Genomic DNA, 18,051 nt, shown 5'->3' with positions numbered 1-18,051 from the left:
GGCCTCATTGCCTCAGTGGGCATTATAACCTACAGCTCTTGCACCAATTTTGAACATAACAATGAAGCTGAAAAAATGTAGTTGTTCACCAGCATCGCAATTCCATTACTTTTTATCATGGCTTTCCTTGGTGTGGTTTGCAAAGTGCTTCAGAAAGATGAGGAAATCTGTTTCTTGCACCCATCCTGATTTATTTCCACTACCAATACTTCCTATTGGTCCATCTCTGACACAGTGGTCTGCATAATGTATGTGTGGGAACACAAACAGTGGAGGAATTGTGTTGCCAATGGCATTCACCGCATATACAAAGGTGACCAGTGAACCTCTCTCTGCTGATGTCGTTGCCCCAACTTGTTTAATATAAGTTAAAGTAATAGTGTGGTAAGTTGTAACATCTGCATTATTGTTACAACTGACCCAGACTCATATAGCCATGAACTAGCTAACATTACAGCCAACGGCTAAAACATTAGCACTAAAGACCTACACAGAATATATCCCCATAGACATACAAATAACATAATTTAAGTTTGATGAGTTTAACTGCAAAGCAGATAATGCTATTAGAAATTGAAATAAAGTAGAAAAACTTACTTTTTGGCATACAAATTACTTTTTTTTGTGTTAAATTGTCTGTGTTTGACAAAATGTGCTGATTTTTCACATGTGATAGCAGAACTGAGTTGGGCATGCACAGAATGAGTCACATCATTTGAAACTTAGCCCTGATTGGAGAAATTGGAAGTGTTACAACTGACCCACGTTACAACTATCCCCAGTCTCCCCTACCGGTACTAGTTTTATTTTGTTGTATTTATCCACGACACCCTAAACATAGTTTTAATCTGTAATATTTATTTTAATACAATCCACATCTTAACACTTTTTTTCATATAAGATAGCTTAAACAATATAACAACAACATGGAAATGACATTAGGGTAGCTATATCTTTCTATTATATACATTATATGATTTTTATATTGTGTGATAACTACATAAAAAGTTCTGTCTGTCTAACATTTTGACAAATTGCCTGACAGTGTGCAGAGATGAGGCTAAATTTTATATTTTACTAAGTATCTTTATCGTAACATATCAAGATTTTATTCAGTTATACTATGAACATTAACATTCAAATATTGAAAAAAATATAATAAAACAAAAGGTACTACTCTGTTGTAAGTGTTATTGTTAGTAATTCACCAATATTAGCATGCTAACATGCTATAATAAAGCATTAAACATCACTAGCATTACAACTTATTTCCTTTCACTTGTAAGCATTGAGGATATTAACGTGCTTATGTTAGTGATTAGGTCAAAGTTGTCATGCGGTGTGGTAGGACTCAGGCGCAGAGTTCAGGGGAAAACAACGTTTATTTACACAGTCACCAGGTGCAGATATATACAGTGAGGGGAGCGGGAGTCCTGGGTCTGAAAGGGAAGTCCGGGATAGGAGTCACATACACGCTAGCTCTTCTTCTTTACAACGGTTCAAACAACAGGTTGGTCACGGGTCCGGGGAAACTGTGCACAGGAGAAAAGAGGGTTACACAGAGATCACAGCAGGTCACAACGCTTAAGGATACCAGGCTGAGGTTTACTGACGTGTCTAGCACAATCATCCAGCGGTGAGGCTGTCTGTGTCCCAGCCTTAAGATTCCAACTCATAATTAGAGCCTGACGAGATGCAGGTGTGTGTGCCAAGGGCGAGAGCCTGCAGTGACCTCTGCCCTGGCGGGGAGGAGAGAGGAGAATGTACACAAAACACATTTTGCCTTGTGGAGCTGGCCGGGCAGACGATTAAAGGATTAATCTTTTCTATTCATTATATTTACCTCAGTGCTCTGACTAAATCAGAAACAATGACATAAAAGTCCAAAGTTCAAACTGCTCTGTTTAGTTCACTAAGCTGACCGAACATATACGCCTTTTCTTATTCAACACACTTTAAGTTTGGAAGATGCATTTATGCTTTAGACCACAGAACTAGGTATCTGCAGACATTATGAAATATCTTGCAAAAGGTTTGAGCCACCCATCACTTCTTTCAATTTTGTTTGGAAAATGGAAAACAGGTTCAGCATTTAATCAAAACGTAGAAACATACAGAAAAAGGCTTTCATGATCCTTCTGTCCTCTCCAGTCAGCTCACTACTTTTTTTCCCCCATTATATTGTGTGTTTATTGGTCTGGGTTTTGTGCAGAAGCAGGACTCTCCTCACCTTCTACCTCCACACACCTGGAGTAATCACACACCTGTCCCTGATGTCCTTGTTTGTGACCGCTACTTAAGGTAGTGCCAGACCTTCAGTCTTCTCTGGATTGTTGAATTGCTACAGTTGATGGAGTCTGGCTCCCAACTTTTGAGATTGTGCTACCTGTGAGAGAGGAACTTACCTGGCTTTTCCTTGTGTGCAAATTCTTCTAGAGAAACCTTTGCTGGAGAGCGGTGAACTTTTAGTCTTGGAGAATCTGTGTGAATCTGAAAATAATCCTGCCTTGAGGAGACTGGAACCATCACTAATGTTGACCTTCAGTGTTGCACATTGAGTCACTGTTAATAAATGCACTGACCTTCTTCAAAACAGCCTGAATTCTATGAGGTAGCTTTCTTTTAACTTCTTTAAGTAGTTTCCAGGCTTCTTGAAGGACATTCCAAGCTCTTCTTTGGGTGTTGGCTGCCTTTTGTTCTGTTCTCTGTCCAGATGATTCCACACTGCTTCAATATGTTTGAGCTCCAGGCTCTGGAGAAGCCAGTCCATGACTGATAGTATTCCACTGTGTGTTTTCCCATACAGCTACATGTTTACTGAATTGGCATTGTGTTTGGGGCCATTGTCATGCCAAAGAAAAAGCCATCACCAATAAGATTGTATTGTTTGTATATGGTACGGAAGCGTAGAGCTGCCACCCAGGCAAAAGAAAAATAGAAGTGTATCACGTTATAATGTAGGTTTATTGTTCTAACAAGATACTTTTCCTGTTTGTACAATATACTATCATGTTTGTACAATATACTTTTCACGTTTGAACAACATAATATCACGTTATTACAATATAATCATCACGTTCGTACAATATAATCATCACGTTCGTACAATATAATCATCACGTTCGTACAATATAATCATCACGTTCGTACAATATAATATTTATATTGTACGAACATGATAATTATGTATATTGTAATAACGTGATATTATGTTGTTCAAACGTGAAAAGTATATTGTACAAACATGATAGTATATTGTACAAACAGGAAAAGTATCTTGTCAGAACAATAAACCTACATTATAACGTGATACACTTCTATTTTTCTTTTGCCTGGGTGGCAGCTCTACGCTTCCGTACTGTTTGTCTGCTTTTTTCTGCTTTCTATTCATGCTGGTATACAAGGAGGCTACCTGATGTCATATATCTCAAACAAATGAAACAGCAGAGGCAAACTCTAACTGTGAGTGGGCATAACACAAATAGAGAAGAGTGGACACGCACAGTAAGAAAAACCCTAATTTATAAAAGTTCTTCTTTCTACCATGTAGTCTTATTTCAACTTGTAAAGTAACAAAACAAAAAACATCACAGCACAAAAAATACACAATGGTGTCACACTCTCTCCTTTAAATAAATAACAGCATTCCTCTGTGTTCTGACCTACTCCTCTCACTCCGTTGTCCTCTCCCACTTCAACAGTCCAATACCAGGCAGTTCTCTTTCCGCTTTGTCCTGCATTCTCCACTGTCTCTCTTTAACTGCCATGTTATTGCTCTTTGTTATTGCTCTTCCTTGTCTTCAGGAGTGCCAGAAGTGAGAGCTCGCTTGTCAGGTTCAGTGACACATGGCGCTGTAAATAATTCAACCAGAAACTTGAACGTTTCCAGTGATGTTAACCTATAACTTTCTTCCGACTGCTGCATGTGGAAAATTGATCCAGGTCTGCTTTGCACCTACACAGCAAATTCAAAAGTGTTAAATGTTTTGGTGTTAGTAGTCTTAGAGTTAATTTTACTCTAAGTAGAGTCACATTCTTTTAATGTAACTCTGAGGTGTAAAATGATAGTAGTTAAAATCGAGTGTTAAAAATGAGTGTTTCTATTTCAAATCTGGAGGTGTTACAATGGAAACATTAACTCTTGACCTCTTAACTCTGAACTCCTACAGGGGCTATGACACCAATAGAGTAAATTCACAGACTCCGCCCCCAGCACGGCTCCAATCGAAGCTGAAGTGAAGCCGTTTCAGAACATTTTGCTCTACATATTTGAGTTGTTTGCCATGCTTGGTAAGTCATGTTTTCAAAGATTGTTTCAATTATTGTTAATAGTTTTTACTTCTGTGGCTCTTTGGAGTTGAGACAAAGCTGTGTGAAAGGCATTAGCCATGTTGCTCGGTGATAGCATAATATTCTGTTTTAGCTAGCTGAAAGGTATTGTTTGCGGGCAAATACCACAGCCTTGAAAAAAAGCTTGCATGTGAATTTTCAGTCAAATTTCTTGGTCAAATACACTTAAAACAATGTCTAGAATGTGAAATGTTGGTATAATGGTGCTACTTGAAGCCTGAAAACGATCTCCCATAAAAAACGAGCAAACAGCAGTAGCAGATGTCCTGACTGAGTTCTACGTTAGCATTTAGATCCCTCCAGAGTTTTGTGCACACGGTTTAGGTAAAAATGAAAAAGGTTGAGGTTTTACATTTAGTTCAGTATTACCTGTTGTCTGTGTCCTTGTCTTTTGGGAAAATACTTTACACAAGTAATGGCTCAAAAAGGATTCCTTTTTTTTTTTTTACTGTGCTGCAATTGATTTGTGCCATTAATTAGTGTCAACTAATTTTTATTCAATCTCCACATAGGATATGCTTGTGAAGATGGAATATGGGGGAGAGCAGAAGTGCGTTGAAGTTCCACAAAGTGATGAATGAAGGACATGCATATTGTATTTTGTATTTATTGAAATAAGTGATGAGAATGCTGTTATTTGCATTTACCAGCTCACCTATGTCAGACCTTTTGATAAACGAAATTCTAATGAAAGTGAGAACATGTACACTGTTACATCTTTCAGAAAATGTTTTGAAATTGTGGTGCACAGTTCAGAATAAATGTTTTTCAAAAACCATTGCGTCTTTTTAGTAAATGTTTATTTCCAAAAGAAATTTCTAGAAGTTCAGAACAGTAAAATTCCCGCTTTTTAGAATTAATTAGAAGATAACTCTTACGTAGTTAAACTAAAATACTCTTTGAGAGTTAATATATAAACTCTTAACACCAAGTGTTAAATTATCAACTCCAGAGAGATTTGGTGTTTAACACTAAATCAGAGTTAACATACCAACTCTCCAAAAAGAGTTAAATTAACACTCTCTGGTGTGGACCCATATAGACACTTTAAAAGTGTTGAAATCAGATCTGACAGTGTTAATTTGGACATGCTGGATTTGCTGTGTAAAAGTGACAAAACTAAGACATTTTCATTATTATCATCATTGCTTGAACAACACATTTCTCTCTCTCAGTCCAAAAACGGCAATTTATGTCATGTATTCACATTCATAGGTGTAAGCGTGTCTTTATTGCGTTTATGTTATATGTTCATATTAATGTTGAGTGTAAGCTGCTTCTTCATTGCATATGTATTTTTGTAATCAGGTTTAATTCATGCATCTTTACACTGAGCTGTGGATTCAAACTATCTCACTTCTGATTCTCTCCAAAAATAATTTCACATGTAACAATTTGTGTATGTGTGTTTTCTATTCATTCATGTAATTAGTAGCTTATGTATTTCTTTCTCTCTCTCCTTTTTTTTTTTTTTGTTTTTCTTACTGTTATGATGCTCTGGACATTTCTAAACCTCCACCAGTTCAGCCTCCATTTTCAATCCAATTATATCCTGTACACTCTCACTCGACCTCGTCCGGCTTGACCTCTGACTGGTCCTTGTCCCTCTTCTCACAGTGTCCTGTGTGGCCTTCAAATCTCCAGCAAACACAGGCCCAACTCAGCTGTTTCTTCTTCTCTGTTTCTTCTCTGTTGATCTTTTCAGTCTTTTTTGTAGGTTAACTCCCAGCATGGCAAATATCGCATCCAGTGCCTTCAAACAGTCATGTCACTTGTCAAGCAGCTTGTCATTTAAAACTCATGTTCCATCAAGTGTTTTCTTACATGCTGCTGCTTGACCCTTCAGTGTTTTAGGTCAGTTGCACTGTCTATTGCCTGCTGTTAATTCTTCAAGTGCACGGGGTTCTGTCTGTCTTCTGTCTTCATCAGGAGATTGACTGTCCTTTAAGCTTCTTCAGACAGAATGAGAGGTCACGCTGTAAAATTTTAAGCCAAAGCCTGGCCTGTTTTCATCCCAATTCTGTTAATCTATCATTTTGCTGCTGTACTCATGTTTTCAGGTTGAGAAGAGTCCACCTGTATTGACACACTAAAACATTTAATTAATATCATTTTCATTACTTTTCTTAAGACATCCATTCTCTTCATCTACCTAGATTTTAACTCGTCTCTCTCTCTCTGGGTGCCCACTTCACACACCAGCCAGTTTCCTTTTATGGGCATGCAAGCATGTTCCTGCCAGACACACACAGCCACACACACTCATATTTTAATCTGTTTCTCTCTTTCCTGTTTCTACAGGCTAATCGAACTCTTTTTGTATTTACAGTCTATAAACCCTCTGTAATTCTGCTAAATGTTGATATAAAAAGAATGCACTCTTATTACACGCACACACACTTAAGTATACTACGCTCTTTGCCTTTGCAAGCATTCGCATCAAAATCTTCACCGTGCTTAGCAGAGCTCTTTCAGACATCAAGACAATTAACAGTTTTTTGTTTTTGTTTTTTCCCACACATATCACCATTCTTTAGCTCAGTTTTTTAGCATCCTTCACACAATACTTTCATCAGCATTTTACAGGCTTCCCTGAATTTTGTCGTCCCACACACACACTTTTCTCTCAGACTTCCTCTTTTCACGCACTCTGCTATGAACCCACGTAGTGTTATTATTGCTTATTTATTATTTTCTACAAATCACACAGAATCACTCAAATCCAGTACCCACAACTTTCACACACTTAGAATCACCCAAAACATGCTTGTGATTGACTATTTTCATCAAGCATGCTGTTTAGAATCAGAAAGAGGAAGTAGACCGCACCCTGTTAAGTGCGTATACGACCTCAAACTGAAAGAAAAGCTATTAAAACCTCTAATAAATTCTCACAACAAAATCAAAAAATAAATCACACCAGCATTTATTACTGAAATCCTTGCCTAGTTAAATTTGCTATTTAAACAGAGATATTTGTTCAATGCCTGTTATGGCCTGTCTAGGCGCGGCCAGACCACAACATAAAGGGTGATCCATCCCCGTCCAACCCCAAGCAGCACGTCACACACTTAATACTTTGTGACAGTGATTCATTTACAATGAGTGCAGTTAAACAAAGGAAGGGAGCATATCATAACTTCAGGGTGAACCCAAGGCCAAAGCAGCAAACAAAAGGTAGCCTATCTCAGGGATAAACACAACTTAACTACTCAAAAGAATTAACTCAAACGACAATTACTTTCCTCCCTGCCTAACAAAAACAGGAGAAAACTGATCAAACAAAAAGGCGGTCCACCCCTACATGCTCTTACATTAACCAACATAGTGACACAGTGAACGGTCTGCCGGTTGGGTTGGGCCAAGGATGAATGACCTGGCTGTCCCTGGCGGTTTCTTCTTATCCGCTGCCTCCCGGTCCTTAGCCAATCGATGCGATCATCCACCCTGGATGCACCAATCACGGAGGAGCACCTGCACACTCAAATTTACATATAATTACGACAACAGTCGTAATACCCCCTTTCCCATGAATTAACATTACCCCCAAAATGTTTAATTCAAGGAGAAAGTGCTCTAGACAAAGTATCAGCCAACACATTCTCTTTCCCTTTCTTGTAATTGATCTCCAAGTTGAAATCTTGCAATAACAAGGACCAGCGCATAAGTCTTTGGTTGGAGTTGCGCATTTGGGAAAGAAACACTAGTCGGTTGTGATCGGTAAACACCTGCACAGGCAGCACACTTGACCCGACATAGACCTCAAAGTGCTGTAAAGCAAGGAGTAAGGCAAGCTCCTCTTTTTCAATGCTGCTATAATGGGTCTGGTGTCTGTTAAACTTTTTTGAAAAGTAACAGGCGGGATGATCTACGCCGTGACCATCTTCCCGTAAAAGAACAGCGCCTGCGCCACACGAGCTGGCATCAACCTCTATTTTAAAAGGGCGCTCAAAATTTGGCGCAGTTAGCACTGGTGCACTGTACAACAATGCTTTTGCAGACTTAAATGGCACCTGACACGCTGGAGACCAAATAAAAACCCTTGATAAAAACCGGCCATTCCTGAAAAATGACGCAGAGCTCGTTTTGTACAATGGCCTGTACTTTCGCAGCCACAGGGCGCACTTGCCCCTGTCCGACCTGTTTCCCCAAATAAGTAATGGTGGCTTTACCAAACTCACACTTAGAGAGGTTTAATGTGAGAGAAGATTCACAAAAACGTCTGAACACCTCAGAGAGCGTTTCCAGATGTTCTGACCACGTCGCAGAATAAATGACAATGTCATACAAGTATGCCTCACAGTTTTTCACTCCAAACGATACCTTCTGCTTCAGACGTTGAAATGTTGCAGGTGCGTTTCGCAACCCGAAGGGCATTACAGTGTATTGGAGGAAATGATCTGGAGTTACAAACGCGGGGACTTCAGAAGCTCTGCGGGTTAACGGGACTTGCCAATACCCTTTTAACAGGTCTAATTTAGTGACGAATGTAGCTAAGCCGACACGATCAATGCAGTCCTCCATTCTGGGGAGAGGAAAAGAATCAGGTTTTGTGACTGCATTAACCTTTCTGAAATCAGTACAGAAACGTGGGGTGTTATCTGGTTTAGGCACCAAAATACAGGGTGAACTCCACGCACTGTTACTGGGCTCAGCTAACCCATGTTTAACCAGGTATTCAACTTTTTGTTGCATTAAAATCCGCTTGGTTGGATTTACTCTATAAGCATGTTGTTTTATTGGCTTATCAACTTCCACAACGATATCATGAAAGAGCGCAGACGTCTGCTGAGGATGGTCAGAGAAAAGCAGCAAATTAGCTTCAATCAGATCAAGGATATTGTAATGAACCGCTGATCTGTACCATAAGTCATCCTTGCGGGGGTTGTCGGAACTATATGCACAGTCGCACTAAGGACAGATGTGCTCAGAGGCATGCCCCGTAACGTGTATGGAGCGGTCTGTCGTGGCAGGAATAAGTTGTACAAAGTCCATGTAAGTTACGATAATACTTTGATAAGTATGATAAGTGTGTTTCTAATGTAAGGTATGTTGCTGCGTTTGTATTGTGAGCTATCTGAAAACCTTTTATTCTTTACTTACGTTACTTACATGCATGTGCTATTTTTTAGCTAGACATGTGTGTCATGCAAGCTAGCAGCACCCCATGAGAAACGGGCCGAAGTGTTTAAGTGTTTACTGGAGTTCGCACCCTTGGCAAGCGGACTGAGGTATGTGATGAGAGGTGATCTGTTGTTATATTTTATTTAACCGAACTGTGTAACCCCTTGATGCTGTTTGAAGTAACCCCTTTTGTTTTATTTAATCTGTGACTGTATATCTCAGAATTACTTGTTTGAATTTACCTGAATTAACTTAAGCTCATTGTTGTTATTACTCATTGTTATAGTTCAAAAGGACTGTACGGTTATCAATTTTTTCTTATTTTATAGTTTTCACGGTGCTCAATGTCTAGAGAATGAGCCGTATGTGGTGAGGAAATAAATGGCTGCACCCGTTAGAGACTCTTCTGTCGTTCTTGATGCCAAGGGCTGCTACAGTGAAAACTCATCGCTGTCTTGCAGCGATCTACACTCATCTTATTCTTTCGTCGAACTGTGAGTAAAGGAGTGTATCGCATCACCCAGAGACTGCTGGATCAGTAAAGGACTCAAAATATGGACATTATAAATACAATGTCATGCACATCTGCATCTTGTAAGCTGTGTGAGCAAATGATCTTCAACATGGCAGTCTAAAGTAATGCAAGAAAGAAAGACCTCTTCTGTATTTAACACAGTAGCATGCAAACTTGTGATGCTGAATATCCCACATTTCTTGCATCAGAATGTCTAAGACTGAATCTATGGCTTTATGCTATCAGTTGTACTTCTGTAAAAACTTAAGTGGCAAATTGTCTGATTTGAGGGCATCATCAGTATTATTATGTGTTAAATTATTTGGGTTTTGTTGCCAGTCTGTGAGGTTAAAGGTGTAAATATCTAAGTTGAGTGTTAATAAGTCTGAAACCACCACTCAACCCATTTAAGTTCAGATATATACACTTAAAAGGGCAGGTGCAACAAGCCAAAAATAAAATTAATAATAATGTTGTCCCCCGTTGAAGAAATAGACAAATCTACAGAGGCACAACAGGCCAGGTCCAGCTCCAGAGAGCGAAGACTAACAGAAAAAGGGCAGGAGATGCATGAACAGGAAGCCAAGAAAAATGAAAGGTCATTTAGCAAGGCATATGAGTCCTGGAAGGAGTTAGCAAGAGGAGTTAGAACAAAGCTGAAAGGTTTCTGCTCAAACGAAGACCTTGTTAGAACACAAACGGACATTAAGGCTAAAGAAGCATTAGTGCATGAACTGTATGAGCCTATCCGACGTAATCATACTTCTACTCCAGATGTTGTCAAGAAAATGGATGCATGTGTTGCCCTAACAACAGAAATTTGTGATCTCATTAGTAAACGACTAGAAGATATAGATAAGATTTTTAATGACAGGCTCGAGAAGGAGCGTGTAAGGATGATATTAAGTAAGGAGGAGTATGGATCTGTTTTTGGGAAACCTCCCCCGGGTGGGTTCCTCTGGCATTTTCACAAAGCTGAATAAACGTCAAACAGAAAACTGATTAAATAGAAGCGTGAGACAGTCGAGAATTTATGCCAGTGTCCTGTTATATTTTAGATAGCAAGGAGCAGACGGCCGAGTTTATTAAACTCCACTGAGACAGCGGTGACGCTAATCAGAAGGCTAAACCGTCCAATTTCCCCAGCCGTTTACCTCCGGCCTACCCGACCTTCTGAGGACCCGGCCCACGTAGACCGCGAAGGCCGGGTCCTCAGGAGGATGCAGCCCATGAATTTGGACACGACCAGAGAAAGGCGCTATGGGAGAGGTTTCTTCAGCTGCCGCGTCCTCTCTGGAAACATAGCGTTTAAGCATGTTAACATGGCAAACCCTCAGTTTTCTCTTTCGATCAGGAGTTTTTACTGCATAGCTAGTGTCACTTATATTTTTGTCCACCTCATAGGGACCGGAAAACTGAGCATGGAGGCTAGACCCAACTAAAGGAAGCAACACCAGAACTTTTTCACCAGGAGCAAAATGTCGGACCACTGTCTTTTTGTCATACCGGGCTTTCATGTTGCCTTGAGTTTGTTCCAAATTTTCACGGGCCAACTGACATGCACGGAAAAGACGCTCTCTAAAACTGCAAACATAATCTAACACATTATGTTCGGCTTGAGGCAACTCAGATAACCACTTTTCTTTAAGCAGTCGCAGGGGACCGCACACAGTGTGTCCAAAAACTAAGTCAGCCGGACTAAATTCAAGGGATTCCTGAGTGGTTTCTCTAACAGCAAAAAGCAAAAGTGGAAGTCCCTCATCCCTGTCTTTACCTGATTCAAGGCAGTATTTGCGCAACATGGTTTTTAGGGTTTGACGAAATCGTTCCAGTGCACCTTGACTCTCTGGGTGATAAGGGCTGGACGTTTGATGTTTAATTTTTAACTCCTTCAAAACCTGGGCAAACACCTTTGACATAAAGTTTGTCTCTGGGTAACCCAAAAGTTGAAAAGAATTTTGTGAGGGCTTTCACAACGTTCTTTGCCTTTAATATACGTAATGGAATAGCCTCTGGAAAACGAGTGGCAGCGCACATTACCGTTAATATGTACTGGTGGCCTGATTTCGTTTTTGGCAACGGGCCCACACAGTCCAACAGAACTCTCTCAAACGGCTCACCCAGCGCTGGAATCGGGTGAAGAGGCGCTGGCGGAATCGGTTTATTTGGCTTTCCCACTACCTGGCATGTATGACATGAGTGACAATATTTCACCACATCCAATTTTAGTCCAGGCCAAAAGAAGTTACCTAGTACATGGTGATACGTCTTTTTGACCCCAAGATGTCCAGCTAAGCTTGCATCATGCACGAGACTGAGAATCTGGAGTCTATATTCCTTTGGCACCAGAACCTGATTTACCCTATGTAAATCAGTTGAGTCAGGAGACCAAGATCGCAACAGCACACCGTTCTCAAGGAAATATTTTACTGGCGCTTTAGATCCCTCTCTGTCCACAACAGAGGTAAAACAAGGCACCAGTGAAGGATCACCCTGCTGTGCTTTGATCAACATTTCTCTGGTCATATTCAAGCTCTGATTAATGTCCTCAGGAATCATTTCAGGAACATCACATGTGGAGATTTTTACAATGGGTGACACGAAAGAGTTGTCTTCATCAAGTGTAGCCATAAACGACCCCGACAAATCCACAATCTCACCCATTTTACGAGCCTGCGCACAAGTAATTGCGCACACAGGAAACACCTCTGAAGCAGGGGAGCCTGAGTCAGCAGCAAGGGCAGGAACATCAACAACTTCTGGCGGGGGAAAAACATGCCCACTAGCTAGATCATTACCAAGAATGAAGGAAACTCCTTCGATTGGTAATCGCTGGCGCACGGTGACTTTAACGTAGCCCGACACTAACGGTGAATGCAGGTGTACCATATGCAGAGGGGCTTTGGTGACACTCATTTTTATTCCCCACACTAGTATGTCGGAACCACAGGATGTTTTTTCAGACAAAGGCAGGAGTTTGCAACCCTATTAGTTAGGTTGCTTAATATTTCTGCTAAGTACTCTTTAAGAGTACTTAAAGGGAAGAGGAAGGATTGAGTAGGTTTAAGTTTATTAGATTGATCAGTGTTGCTGAACTATGAAATATTTTGGGTGCAGTGTATTTTTTACATACAGGTATAACAGAATAGCTTTAGTGTTGTTTATTTAAACTTGAGTATGAACTTATACAGAATGCAGTAAGATATTAAAAAAAACAGTTTTATTAATTAAAAAACACTATGTCGGATTCATATCGGTATTGGCAGATATCCAAATTTCTGATATCGGTATCGGACATAAAAAAGTGGTATCGTGCCATATCTAATTTAAACATTACCACATTATTGAATTATTTTGTTTTCTTTCTACAGTAATCACTTGTTTTGATCAATCTGTACAAGAGCACTTCTAATTCAGTATTCTAAAAACTACTTTAAGCTTTAATCACTTTTTCCCTTTCACACTAAGCGACTTGGACAAGATGATAAACAGACTCACATGCTCAGGATGCTGTCTAATCTTCATGATCTCTCTTGTATTTGTAAGTGTTAGTAAGGTTAATACATTTTCTGTTTGTGTGTGTGATTTTGTATATGTTTCTTTTTGCAGTGTTTCGGACTCCTTCACAATTTTCCCACTTAAGCAGTCAGTTTTCTCTTTCTCAGGTTTGCTTAGCCAATTTTTTTTAATTCATCCAATATGCACAGATTTGCTTTTTCTTTGAACAGGTTTGTGCCTACCTTTAAATATTTTTAGACCAGTCTCCTGTTCACCTCATATCAGATCCAACCTTCGGCCATGTTTGTTCTCTCTGTTGCAAAGGGAACCAGGTGGAAACACCAAATATTAAAACCCAATTCTTTTATCCCCATGACAGAACAGAGAAAACCGACTCATAGTGGTCAAAACATTTATATTTCTTTTTATTCAATCATCTTCCGGAAGAGAGAGTCCTGCACAGCCCCAAAAGCCAGTTGCAGAAACTCTAACATTAGAATTTAAAAATGTCTCACATATAGGTGTTATTTTGGTACTTTACACATCACACAGTTTTGATACAAAGACTCCTTATATGGTACAAGTTCCTCTTTTCTGTCTGGCTTCCTGTATTTATTAATATACTTGTATAGCTCTACACTAACTTCCTGTTTTTCAATCTGGCTGAGCACTTAGCTTATGAGTCAAAAGTGGCCTTGCTTTACAAACCTTCATTATTAAAGTACATAAAACAATATAATAAGAAAATAAGCACTAAGGATATATTAATTACATGACATCTGTAATATTTATTTTAACACAATCCACATCTTAACACTTTTTTTCATATAAGATAGCTTAAACAATATAACAACAACATGGCAATGACATTATATATTTCTATTATATACATTATATGATTTTTATATTGTGTGATAACTACATAAAAAGTTCTGTCTGTCACAGTGTGCAGAGATGAGGCTAAATTTTATATTTTACTAAGTATCTTTATCATAACATATCAAGATGTTATTCAGTTATACTATGAACATTAACATTCAAATATTGAAAAAAATATAATAAAACAAAAGGTACTACTCTGTTGTAAGTGTTATTGTTAGTAATTCACCAATATTAGCATGCTAACATGCTATAATAAAGCATTAAACATCACTAGCATTACAACTTATTTCCTTTTTTTTATTACCTCTATGAGGTAGTTTTCTTCTAACTTCTTTAAGTAGTTTCCAGGCTTCTTGAAGGACATTCCAAGCTCTTCTTTGGGTGTTGGCTGCCTTTTGTTCTGTTCTCTGTCCAGATGATTCCACACTGCTTCAATAAGTTTGAGCTCCAGGCTCCAGGCTGTAAGGTTTTCCCATACAGCTACATGTTTACTGAATTGGCATTGTGTTTGGGGCCATTGTCATGCCAAAGCAAAAGCCATCACCAATAAGATTGTATTGTTTGTATATGTTCGCAGTTCCATCCAATTTCGCCAAAATGCCCAACATCACTGGCTTGAAATGCAGCAGTCACTGTTGTACGCCTCATAAGTTCATGACCGTTTGACTCAAAATTCTGGAATCTGATTTCACTCCTTGATAAGAGGCATGACAATTGTAATTTGGCAACCTCAGCCTTTGCTCCATGTTAACCTTCCTTGACAGCTAACCTTCTGAGACCATTTCTAATGAGGCTTCTCATTTCAGGTATTTGGTAGATTTCTTTAATTTCTTAATTTCAGATACTATTCATCTATTGCAGGTAGTTTTTAAGCAACACCACTTTTTCTTTTATCCCCCACAGTTCCACATCATGCAGAGATCCACTAGATTTTCAGGTGATGGCTCTTTGGAGAATATCCTATTGGTGCAGAAATAATATTTTTATGCCTATCAAACTGTTTTATTGTTGGCATCTTTCATAGATTCAATTAAAGAAATGGGGAGGGTTAACTCGGAGCAGACTAGGATTTACACTCACATTAACACCTACAGGTCATTTAGAATCAACAATTAACCTTTCCCTGCTGGGGGGATTTTCCCATGACATTTTTATCAGACACTTCTGTGGTTAACCACAATAAGCCAGTAATTGGTTGGAATCCCATCCCTCCATTTCCTCCTCTTTCTTTTTTTGTGTTTGTGTGTGAATGTTATATACCACAGCCACAGCATTTAAATGTCCTATTTCCTCAGGCTGGCAGTTCATGTCTGTCCAATCAAGGTTAGAATTAGGGTTAGGGTGGGGACTAGGGGTCTAAGTGAGCATTTGCAGATTGAGTGTCATCACCCCATGAGGTTTTGGATTGGAGGTATAAAACTTGTTGCAACCAATCCACTGTCTTCAGTCCAGAGAAAGATTACACGTTTACAATGTTTATACAACTGTATTACTTCTCCAAGTGCTGAAACCTAAGGCTTTCATTACAAAGGTGTAGTTACACGTCAAATATTTACTGATTTTCTTTCTCACCTACGAACAATTACCTACCTGGAGGGGAAGAGAGGCCTTTACTATAACCAAAGCTGTGACAGGCATGCCATTGCAACACCCATCAGAGACGTTTTATTGTTAATATGTCACCCGAGATGTGGAGACATGTTATTATAACCAGTGTTGGGTAAGTTACTTTAAAATAGTAACTTAGTTACATTACTAGTTACTTCTATCAAAAGTAACTCAGTTACCTCAAGTTACTCGTTACTTTCAGAGTAACTAGTTACCAGGGAAAGTAACTTTGGTTTTACTCAGAATTCTCTTGTTAATGTGTTGCTTCCATAACTTTGCCAGTCTTCTAGCTGCTTACTTGCCTCAGTGCACTGTGCCACCTACCAATAGAAAGGAAAAGATAATGTGCATGTTTCCACGAGAGAAATCCCACACCTGGACCATCATTGACTGCTGCCATGATTCTAGCCTACGTCACAGCGTCATGTGCGCTTTTTACATCCAACACAAAAACTGCAGTCGTGGTGCTTTGATTGTACTCAGAACTCGGAAATTCTGCCTTCTGAATATGAAGATGTAGGTAACACCAGACTGCAGATGAGCTGCATACAGGGCTGGACTGGGACAGAAAATTGGCCCGGGCATTTTGACTAGAGACCGGCCGCCATTATAGGAAAAATCATAAAGCCTTTGAATGAAAACAAACACTGTTGTGACAGTGATGTTCACTGTCTTGATGGTATATATGTATCAATCTATCAATTGTTTGTTGTAAGATTCAGATAATTATTTTTTAAAAGCGAGACATTTTAAATGAGAATAAGAAAGAAAAGTATTTCTTTGTGCCCACCTCTCCCTGTTAATGCCCTACCTGCCCCCCTGGCAAAACTTTGCTAGATCCGCACCTGCACAGTTACCAGCTGGCAGCTACCTAAAAAAGGATCCTGGTGTTATCTGTCTCTCAGAAACAGTTCATAACTTCCCTTCAACTCATCCATGTCACCTAAGAGGTAAACCTGTTTCTCCATCACCTGTTCAGCTCTGATGATTCAGTAAGGACATCTCCTGGTTTCATCTTCATGTTTCCCTCTCACCATATATCCAAACCATCATGACCAGCAGCTTTACAGCTGTGGCTCCAGCAAACATCAGCTGATACTAGAAATTAATATTAAATAAATCCTAACAACAGCTGATCAAGCTTAAACGTGCTGCTGTTGTTTAACGCGACATCCGCTGGTTTCCTCTTTCTGGCGCAAAGTGGGAGATAAACAAACAAGAGAGCCGATCAGCTGATCATTGATCAGTTTTCATGATTGAAGTAGAAACAGGAGAGGGAGGGGGAGAATGAAAGAAGAAGAGGCAGCTGTGCAGCAAAGACCCAGAATAACTTCAGCTTTGTGCCTTTTTCATTGTAGCTGAATTACGGGACAAACTGTTCCTTTTCACCTCAATAAGAAACACGTAATATTTTCTCTGAATACCAGACGGGACGGTTGGCAACTCTAATAACTTATGAACAAAATAAAGTTCAACATCAGTAACATCCTAGCACCACCCAGCTGTATAGAAACTCCGTCATGCTAGCTAGTACGCAGTACGGAAAAAGCCAGAATAACGAAAACAAACTCCACCTAAACTTGGTTTATATCTGACCCAGATAGACTGCAGGTCATAACTTCTTACCTGAAGTTCAGTTCACACTTGGACCGGCGGCCGCCTCGGGTCTCTTTTCCTTTTGCGTCCCCTTTCCCTCATCCACCTGCTGCCTCCACCACTTGCTAATGTTACAGAATCTGTGGAAGCTCCGTGATAGCCACCACACGAAGTAACGAGTAACGACCCTATCTAAATCCCAGTAACGACTAACGCGTTCGTGATTTTGCCATAATAACTAGTTACCGTGCTCGTTACCACAATAATAACGTAGTTACTGTAACGCGTTACTTAATAACGCGTTAGTCCCAACACTGATTATAACCCACTTAGGAGCTATCAGTAACATTCACGTGGTAATTCTTTCACATCAAGAAGAAGATACCTGTTTGTCTGCTTTTTTCTGCTTTCTATTCATGCTGGTATACAAGGAAGCTACCTGATGTCATATATCGCAAACGAATGAAACAGCAGAGGCA

The 18,051-nt window shown here is 39.5% G+C and overlaps 1 protein-coding gene and 1 long non-coding RNA gene across 2 annotated transcripts in view; both read right to left on the bottom strand.

Moving 5' to 3' along the window:
• Positions 1-18,051, bottom strand: part of LOC146517339 (zinc finger protein GLIS2-like) — a 340,746-nt gene that overhangs the window by 290,723 nt on the left and 31,972 nt on the right. The gene's annotated exons all lie outside the window — the stretch shown is intronic.
• Positions 1,421-3,092, bottom strand: LOC146517340 (uncharacterized). Its single transcript, XR_014874702.1, has 2 exons — positions 1,614-3,092; positions 1,421-1,532 (listed from the first exon to the last, which is right to left on the bottom strand). It is a non-coding gene; the product is annotated as an uncharacterized LOC146517340 (long non-coding RNA).

This window comes from Neolamprologus multifasciatus, chromosome 6 (genome assembly GCF_963576455.1).
Source record: "Neolamprologus multifasciatus chromosome 6, fNeoMul1.2, whole genome shotgun sequence".
Classification (NCBI taxonomy): Eukaryota; Metazoa; Chordata; class Actinopteri; order Cichliformes; family Cichlidae; genus Neolamprologus; species Neolamprologus multifasciatus.
The sequence above is the reverse complement of the archived record's forward strand: the minus strand, read 5'-3'. Positions and strand labels throughout refer to the sequence as shown.